At 51.2% G+C, this 9,280-nt stretch overlaps 1 long non-coding RNA gene across 1 annotated transcript; it reads left to right on the forward strand.

Annotated features, from left to right (window-relative positions):
- The first annotated feature begins 869 nt into the window (after positions 1–869).
- On the forward strand, positions 870–8,980 carry LOC124248277 (uncharacterized). The gene is made up of 3 exons (XR_006890966.1): positions 870–1,279; positions 8,656–8,748; positions 8,844–8,980. It is a non-coding gene; the product is annotated as an uncharacterized LOC124248277 (long non-coding RNA).
- The last annotated feature ends 300 nt before the right edge of the window (positions 8,981–9,280 follow it).

Here is a 9,280-nt window from a genome sequence, read left to right on the forward strand (position 1 = left end):
CAATAAATATGTGTTGGATGAATGGACATTTTAAAAAAGTCTTTATGACATGCCAGGCATTGTTCTAAGCACTTTTTTTTTTTTTAAGATTTTATTTTTTTCCCTTTTTCTCCCCAAAGCCCCCCAGTACATAGTTGTGTATTCTTCATTGTGGGTCCTTCTAGTTGTGGTATGTGGGACGCTGCCTCAGCGTGGCCTGATGAGCAGTGCCATGTCTGCGCCCAGGATTCGAACCAACGAAACACTGGGCTGCCTGCAGCGGAGCACGCGAACTTAACCACTCGGCCACGGGGCCAGCCCCTTGTTCTAAGCACTTTTTAAGCAGTGAACAAAACGGAGTTGCTGACCTCAACCCACTGTGTGGGGGAGAGCCATAACAAGCAAATAAGCAGAGAAATATATCAGATGTCAGGTGGTGATCAGGGCTCCGAAGAAAAATGAACCAGAATAAAACAGTAGAAAATGACAGCATGTGGGGGTGGGTGTGGGGGACATGGTAGATAAGGTCATCAGAGACGGTTTCTCGAGAAGGTGGTATTGGAGCAGAGAACTCAACCAAGTGAGAGAATCTCTTAAGGTTCTATCAGTCTAAAACTTTGAGCCTAAACTCGTTTGACACTAAGATTCTATTTTCTGTTGTGTAAGATTCTAGGCTCCCATGAATCTAGGAACCCATAACTAAAATTGCATATTTTACTGCTCTCACATTCCAAGACAATGATTCCAGAATTCAGTAACTCTGAAATTCTAGGATTCACTGAAGCATCTTTTTACTTGAATAGACCAGGATTCATTGCCTACCCTCTCCCTGCTACCCCTAGGAAATGGAGCTGAAAATAGAAACTGTCAAAACAACAAGCCATTCCAGCTCTAAGCGCCATAGTAAACAAATGGTCCAGTGTTGCTCTGATGGTTTAATTGCAGCAGTTCCAGACAAGCCCATTCACGAAGGATCTTCAGTTGACGGGAAGGAGGAGTGAGCCCCCCTCCGGGGAAGGGGCGGCTTGTGGTTAGCCCTGGGGGGAAGTCTTTACCAGGTGAGGCTGATGCTCTGGGGAGCCGGCTGGATTTCAGCAGCCAAAGCCCTAGCTGGCTGGATCAGACTCTCTTTGCCTTCGGACATCAAGATGGTGGATATTTGAACTGGAAGGATAAAGAAAGGCCTCTCTGAGGAGGTGGCATTGGAGCTGGACCTGAAGATGAAGAAGATGACAGCTTCACAGACAGCCAGGGGAAGCGAGTCCCAGGCAGGGGGAACAGAAGATTCAAAGGTCCTGAGGTGAGAGAGCGAGCTTGGCTGGTTCCCTAAGCAGCTGGAGTGTAGGAAAATGAGATGAGGTAAGAAGGACAGGAAGGGGCTGCATCCTATAGAGATCTGTAGGCTAAGGTTAAGAATGTGGAAGCTTCTGGTTTTAAACAGAGGAGTAATAGAATGTAATTCCTTATGTAGAGGATTCCTGAGTTCTCTGAGTAGAATGGACTACTGGAGGAAAGAGAGGAAGCTGGAAGACCAGTAAGGGACTGTGGTATTTGTCCCAGTGAGAAATGATGGGGGCTTGGATTTAGATGGTGGCAATGGATCCATTTGTTCATCTGTCCTTTCTTTCTCCCCCCCCCCCCCCCCCCCCGCCTTCCTTCTATCCTTCCATCCCTTCATCCATGCATCTACCCACCCATGACTAACCACACACTTATTAAGTGTCTATTGGGATTCTGGCACAATTCTGGGATTACAAAGATGAATTAAACACAGCAACCAACCATAAGGAGCTCACAAAATGGCAGGGTACATGACATTGCCATGTAATGGTCTGAATGTTCCAGTCAAGGAATGCACAATGTACTGCGAGAGCTCGTGGGGGTAATTCACTGAGCCTGGGGAGCTGGAGAAGGCCCCCGGAGGAGGTGTTGATGTTTGAGTTGGGCCTTTTGAAGGACACAGAGGAGTTGGACGGCCAGGAGGAGAATGTTCTTGGCAGGGGGACAGCTTGAGCAAAGGCAAGAAGGTAGCATGGGCGAGCACGGCAGAGCCTGGAAATGCGTAGATGTCCGGGTTGGCGGGATCAACAGGCATGTGGAGTGACACTGAGGGAGAGGAGTTGGGGTCGACTTGGGGAGAGGTGGAATATATGCTTGCAACTGGGCCTGCCCCTTCCTGTTCAGCCCTGCCCGCCCCAACCAGAGCTGAGTAATTTCATTAAGTAGCGGCTCTTAAACTAGATACAGCTGTTTAGCAGATGTTGCCTTCCACCCCAGATGGAGGTGCATCTTGGTGACAGGCACAGCGTTTCCAGGGCATCTAATTTGTGAGGCTGTGGAGAGGAAAGAAATTCAAGATGCTGCCATTATTATTTAATGACCATCATTCATTACACACCCCCTGCCCCCAGCGCCACTGCCACACGTCAAACATTCCTGTTGATTTCGGACTGGAGACAGAGAGGGCAGGCTGGCAGGTGGGCTGGGGAGTTTGACTTGCTGGTTCTCACTCAGAAAACAAGAAAAGGGAATAAAAAAGTTGTCAATCCACAGAGCCCTCAAGAGCTTTTGTGATAGTGGAAAATGACGCATGCCCCCATTTTTTCATGAAAGGGGTACAGATAATAACTACTGTCTATTGAGCCAGGTGCCATGCCAGGTGCATCCCGTACCTTGTCTCTGGTTCTCTAAACCTCCCAACAGCCATGCACAGGCTGACCTCAGGGCCTTTGCTCTTGCTTTCTCCTCTGGCTGGAAATACCCTTCCTCCAGATGCCCACAAGGCTAACTCCCCACGTCTTCAGGGCTCCCATTGTGTCACCTCCTCAGAGAGGCCTCCACCGATCACCTTATAAATAGTGCCTTTCTCCATCATTCTCTACCCCTCGCCTGGCTTTATTTTCCTTCATCCCTCGATACGTGTATATTTGTTGAGCATTTGTCTCTCTCCACTAGAGTTCAGGCTCCCAAGGGCAAGGACTTTTGTCTGTTTATTCATTGCGGCCTCCCCAGCGCTCAAAAGAATGCTTGACACAAGACAGAACTCTATAAATATTTGTTCAATGGGCGGATGAATGATCAATGGATTCCATTGAATGTAGGAGAAGAGTGTCAGGGAGATAAAATCACTTTCCCAGGGGTTACCCAGCCGGTGAGGGGTGCGCTGGGATTTGAATTCGAGTCTGTCTGAGTCTAAAGCTCCACCCCTTTCATCAAGGACTTCTTTTCTTTCTCCACCACACTTACACCATTTACGGACGGTTTGTCTGTTCGTGTGTTTGCTGTCTGTCTCCCCGACTAGAATGGCAGCTCCACTGGGAGCAGATTTCAGCTGTTTTGCTCACAGCCAAATCCTCAGCACCCAAACAGCTCCCGGCACCCAGGAAGCACTTCACGAGTATATGCCGAGTGAAGGGGGGTAGGGCTGGGAGATGGGAACCTGGGGCTCTCCACCCAGCTGTGCCTCAGATCCCAGTGGGAGGGTGGGGAGCTCCTGGCTCCTCCCACGTACATGCTTCTTTAACCCAGGAGGCAGCTCTGCAAGGTAGGTCTCATCCATGCCATCTTACAGATGAGGAAACTGAGGCTCAATCAGATAAAGGATTTGTCTCGCCAAGGTCATCTGGCTAGTGAGTGGGGAGCTGGGATTTGAACCCGGGCCTCCAGAGCTCATGCATCATGTAAAAGAGACCCCCAGTTGACACTTGCTGGCTCAGTGCACCCAAAGGCACCAGCTGCTTGGCCAGAAGCTCCACTCACAGCCCACCAGGGCCTGCGCCTCCCCCTCAAGGTCAGCAGTGTCAGGGCCAGTGTGAAACTCCCCCTTCTTTCACAACTCCCCAGTTTCATCCATTTAAGTGACAACTTTGATGTTATTTTAACCCAAATCCCCCGTTGACTTCAATGGGAGCTTTGAATCCATGAGGAAGGTCAGACATCGCTTTTGGAGGTAGCACGGGCACCCAATGGAAATCACATTAGCATACTCATTATCATCAGGGCCCTTTGAATGTATCTTTTAGCTGTTCCCTTCAAGTGATTCTGGGACAATGGATCCTTTCTGTTCATGAATTCCTGGTCCCGGGCCTGAAGTGGGGCTGGGGTCAGCTTCTCTGCACTTTCCAAATGGTGACAGGGAACTCACATGTCTTAAGGTGCTGGAAAGAATGTTGTCCACCAGGCACCCCGTGGGGAAGGAGGCAGCTGTCTGGGTTTGGAGGAAGGAACTCTTCAAGTTCCTTAGGCAGTTGTGGCGGGACCCCAAGGACGGGCTCAGGTAACAAAAGCTGTTGCTGTCCCGCCTTCCAAGGACACCCTGTGAATAGGAGGCCTCTGGGTGCGGCAGAGAATGAGGGATGACAAGACGGTTGCTCAACTCTGGAAAGTGCCAGAGTTAAGCCTGGGGAGCCTTTATCAGCAGTCAGTGCCTGGCACCCCTACACCAGACCATTTGGTTCCACATCTTGGGGAGTAGGGGGGCCAGCTGGGCATCAAAGGTTTTTAAGTGTCCCCAGATGACTCTAGTGTGGCAAGAGGCAGCTGGTAAGCAGAGCTGAACTGCTCTCTCCTCAAACCAGAGCGGACGGGAGAGAGAAGTTGTGGGATGGGTGGTGGTGGGAGGGCACTAGGAAGTCCTCTGGGGGTGTGTGGCAGAGAAGGAACTTCAGAGAAAAAACATCCTCTTTGTTTTTTAAAGAAAATTTTCAGAACACAGAAAAGTGGAGAGAACAGCGCAATGCCCCATTATCTATTAGCAGCCTCACCAGTTATCCACTGAGTCCTTCCTGTGGGGAGGGTTTGAGGTGTGTGCCCAGGGAGGTGATGTGCCCCAGCTTCCTGGAACCTCCTGTCAAGCTGGCCCTGCTCACAGTGATTCTGTGACAGCGGCTCCTTGGCGGGAACACAGAGCCCAGTGCCAAGCTCTCAGGCTGGGATAGGCTTTGACAGAAGAGCCAACACTGCAACACAAGGACTTTTGTGTTAAGGGGAAAAAAGGTATATTTAAAAAGAAATCCCCACCTATTTGGACAAATTCCTCCTCGGTTCTCATGTTTGGGGACAGGGCCTTAGGGCTGACCCCTAAAAGGGTCAAGGAAGTGGGGGGACCAGGCTAGCATCACCCCGAGGGTGGTAGCTGGGCTGGGATGTCTCCGGGAAGTCCTCTTATGGGTGCTTCTTTGTCCATCTGGCAGAGATTCACTGAGTACCTACTCCGTGCTGGACATTGTGTTCCAGGCCATGGGGACACAGACGTAATACCACGGCTGAAGACGCTTCCCCCCATGCAGCTGAGCTCCAGTGCAGGGGCCGGACAGTAAAGAGTAAGCAAGATGCAGAGCAGGTCAGAGCACATCAAGGGCTACAAAGGAAAATGAAGCTGGGGAAGTAAGACTAGCGTGGGCAGCAATTGTTAATAAGGTGCCCAGAGGAGGCCTCTCTGCTGAGGTGAGCCAAGAAGGTGAGGGAGGAGTCATGTGGGAGGAGCACCCCAGGCAGAGGGAACAGCACATGCAAAGGCCCGGGGGTGGGAGTGCTCCCTCCAGGAACAGCAAGCATCTCGTGTGACAGGAGCAGAGGAGAGTGGGGGACAGGGCTGGCAGGTGAGATCAGGGAGGAGGGTCTGCAGGGGAAACTGGTGAGTCTAGACGTGGAAGACCATGAAGGCCTTTGTAAAGACCTTTGCCTTCCTGAGTGAGAAGAGGAGCAATCGGTGGGTTCTTAACAAGAAGATCAAAAGATCTGGCTTGCGTTTTAATGGGAGCTCCCTGGCTGCTGAGCACAGAGCACTCGTAGAAGGCAAGGACAGAACAGAAGTGTGGTGCAGTCATCCCAGGTGACAGAGGATGGCAGCTCAGACCAGGCAGGGTCAGGAGCTGTCAGTTTATGGATACGGTTGGAAGGTGGAGGCAACGGGATTTGCTGATGAAAGAATGTTGGCGTATGAGACGGGGAGAACAGGGATGCCGCCAAGGTGTTTGATCTCAACAATAGAATTGTGGGGTTGGCATCTCCTGAAATGGAAATCCCGCGGAAGGGGTGTGTTTTGGAGGGGTGGTTGGGAGTTCTGTTTTGGACAAGTTAGATCTGAGATGCCTGGACAACACTGAATGTAGATGTCGAGTCATCTGCTGGACATAGGAGTCTGGAGTGCTGAACATAAGGGCACGATCGTAGGTGGAGAATTGGACCAAGGACTGACCTGGGGTTCTGGTGTAGCAGGAACTGGGCCGGGCTCTTTCTCGGGGCCTCCTTGGGCCAGCGTCAGGCCTGGGGGTTCATGGAGGGATGTCCATACTCGTCCTCTCCATTCGCCTCTTCCGATTCTTAGCATGTACCCGGAGGTTAAAGGTGAAGGCTGAGCTAGCCTCAGTTTGGTTGAAAGAGCAGAAACTCTCAGGTTAACCTGAGCCATGGGAGTTGTTGTAAAGCAACTTGCGGGGATTGGAAGGCTGGAGTCTCGACCACGCCTCACTGGATGTGGTTTAGCCCCTGAGGACTCATCCAGGACCCAGTGCTCCAGGAACTGAGCTAGTTCACGGCCCCTCGGCAGCACCACCTCTTCCTCTCTGCTCCCCTTTCTCTCCTGGGGTTTTGGCTCACTCATTGCCTCTGCACTGCAACACTGTCTTTGCATTATCTGATCTTGTTGGGTCTTTCAGCTTTTATGCATTGTCCCAACTCTCCCTGCAATTCAAGTCAAATGGGAGCTCGGATTGGTGCTGATTGGTTTAGCTAATTGTGCTCAGCCCTACTGGGTGGAGCTTTGCATCAGGCTCTATCACCTGCTGTCAGCAGCCTTTGGGTCAGGTGACTTCTGCTCCAATCAGCTGTTGAGGCAGCGGTGGAGGTGCTATGGGTCCAGAGTATAAGGTCCACAACAGTAGCGGCAACAGTAATTATAACAGCATGGAATATCGATTAAGGTGGACTCTGGGTCAGACAGCTTGAGTTTGGGTTCAAACCCAGCCTCCACTACTTACTGTAGCCTCGGGCAGCTTATTCAACCTAACTGTACCTCCATCTCTACATCTATAAGTGGAGAACAATATGTCAACTACATCTCGGGTTGGGGTGAGGAGCATGTAATCCGATCAATGAAACACTTATAGCACAGTATTTAATTAGAGCTCAAAAAAAGTTAATTACTGTTGTCGTTATCACCGGTTGGACAGTTCATCTGCGCTAAGCTTGGTGCTTTAAAGGCACGCTCTCATTCAATTCTTCACAAAATCCCGATGAGATGGGTTCCCTTTTCAGTCCCTCTTATAGATATGAAACAGAGGTACAGAGAAGTTATATGACTTGTCCAAGGGCCCCTCAGCTAGTAAGGAGTGGGGCCGGGATTCAAACACATGTCTGCCTGGCTCCAGAACCATGGCTCTGAATCACTGTGCCCCCAACAGGCACCTATGTGTAAATGCCCGCTCTGGGCCACTTCCTCCGTGAGGCTGTTGGCAGGAGCCCCCCGGCAGGTGCAGCCCCTCCGTCCCCCGCCCCTCCAGCTCTCCCTGCCCTCCGAGGGGATGAATGCCTAGTCCCTACAGGCAGTCTGCTGAAGTGGGTTCTGCATGCCGCACCAGCCCTGGTCTGCAAAGCCCGTTCCTCCCCCTTGTCCTGTGTGGTCCTCGACACCCGGATAAGCTAGCAGAGCAGAGGTATTCCTCGCATTTCACAGATGCGGGAACAGAGACTCACCAAAAGGATGGGACCAGGATGTGAACCCAGGTTTGCTGTCCCTTTCCCTCGTCCAGCCCCTTGGCAGGGTAAAACTGAACCCGAGGGGATCTGGGAGCCACGGTATGTTCTCCAACGGGGTGAAGTCAAGGCAAGAAGAAGCTGGGGTCAGAACCTCAGAGCTGGGAGGCGCTTCATTCAACTCAGCCTGTTCCCTGACCGCCGCTTGGCCCTGCAGCCAGTTCTGCGGAGTCTCCTGCTCATGGGCTGGGGCTCCTTCAGGGCGTAAAGGAAACAGAATGATGTGAAGCCCTGGTGCCAGTTTGATTTCTTGAACCAGGCCTGCCTGAGGCTGGGCTTGGTGCGGGCTGCCCGGCCAGAGGACCGCGGGGATGAGGGGCGTCTGCAGGCTCGGGGCTCTCATTTGCCTCTGCTAACACTCCCACTCCAAGCAGGAGCCTTGCCCATGCTCCAGGGTGGTTACCAGTCAGTGGTCCCTGGGCTTCACATGTGTGGGTGCCTCAGCACATGCCTGGAATCTGACAGATAAGGATTTGAATCTCCACCTTGCCCCTACTCACTGTGTGGCCTGGGGTAAGTCACTTAACTTCTCTGAGCTGCTGTTTCCTCATGCGTGATCCTATCTCATGGGGTTACTGTGAGGCTTGAGTAAGACATGTCCGTATAGCGCTTGGCGCAGTGCCTGGTGTGTGGCGGATGCTATTATTGTTTCAGGCATTCAAATCCCATGGCCTCCGCACAAAAAACTGCAGACACTTGCTGTTGGCATGGGAATGAAGAAAAGACTTACCTTTTAGGAACATAAAAAAATAATTAAGAAGGAAAGATTATTTTGGTGACAGTGTGGAGGATGTATTAGGAGGGGCAAGATTGGAAACGAAATGTCCATTAGGAATGTGTTTGGCTGTTGGAAGCAAAAAATCCAACAGTGGAACAGATTTCTAGCTGTTCCTCAATATCCACTCTCTCCTTCTTTCTTAGTCAATAGAATCCATAATTTTCAGTTGGGCATATGGCAGCCTGGAATGAGGATTACGGTTCCCAGCTTCCCTTCCACATCCTCAGTATGGCCATGTGAGTTCTTGCCAATGAGAAATGTTTTGTGAGACTTCTAGAAAATGTCTTAAAAGAGAGGGTATATATCTTATTCCTCTCTTCTTCTTTGCCAGGGGGAATTTGAGATGTGATGACTGGATCTCAAGCAGCCATCTTGGACCATGTGGTGAATTAAAGATAGCTGCTGATTCTTTGGCTGTCCTTCCTTCGAGAGGAAGAGGCTGTTTGGGAATCTGAATCTGGGCTGGCCTGTGACTTCTCGGGTCAACAGAGTATAGCGGAAATGATACTCTGCCAATTCAAGGCCCAGCCCTTAAGAGCACTGGTAGCTTCTGCCGTGGCCTCTTGGATTCATGAGCTGCCATGGAAAAATGTCAAACCACTCTGCTGGAGAGACCACCTGGAGAGGCCCTGAGACCACATGGAAAGGGGGAGGAACCCAGCTAGCTCAGCATTTCAGGCTTCCCCACCAAAGCCCCAGGAATCCCGGTAAAACCATCTTGACCCTCCAGACGAGCCCAACCATCAACTGAATACGACCAAGTGACTG

The sequence above is a fragment of the Equus quagga genome, chromosome 12 (genome assembly GCF_021613505.1).
Source record: "Equus quagga isolate Etosha38 chromosome 12, UCLA_HA_Equagga_1.0, whole genome shotgun sequence".
Classification (NCBI taxonomy): domain Eukaryota; kingdom Metazoa; phylum Chordata; class Mammalia; order Perissodactyla; family Equidae; genus Equus; species Equus quagga.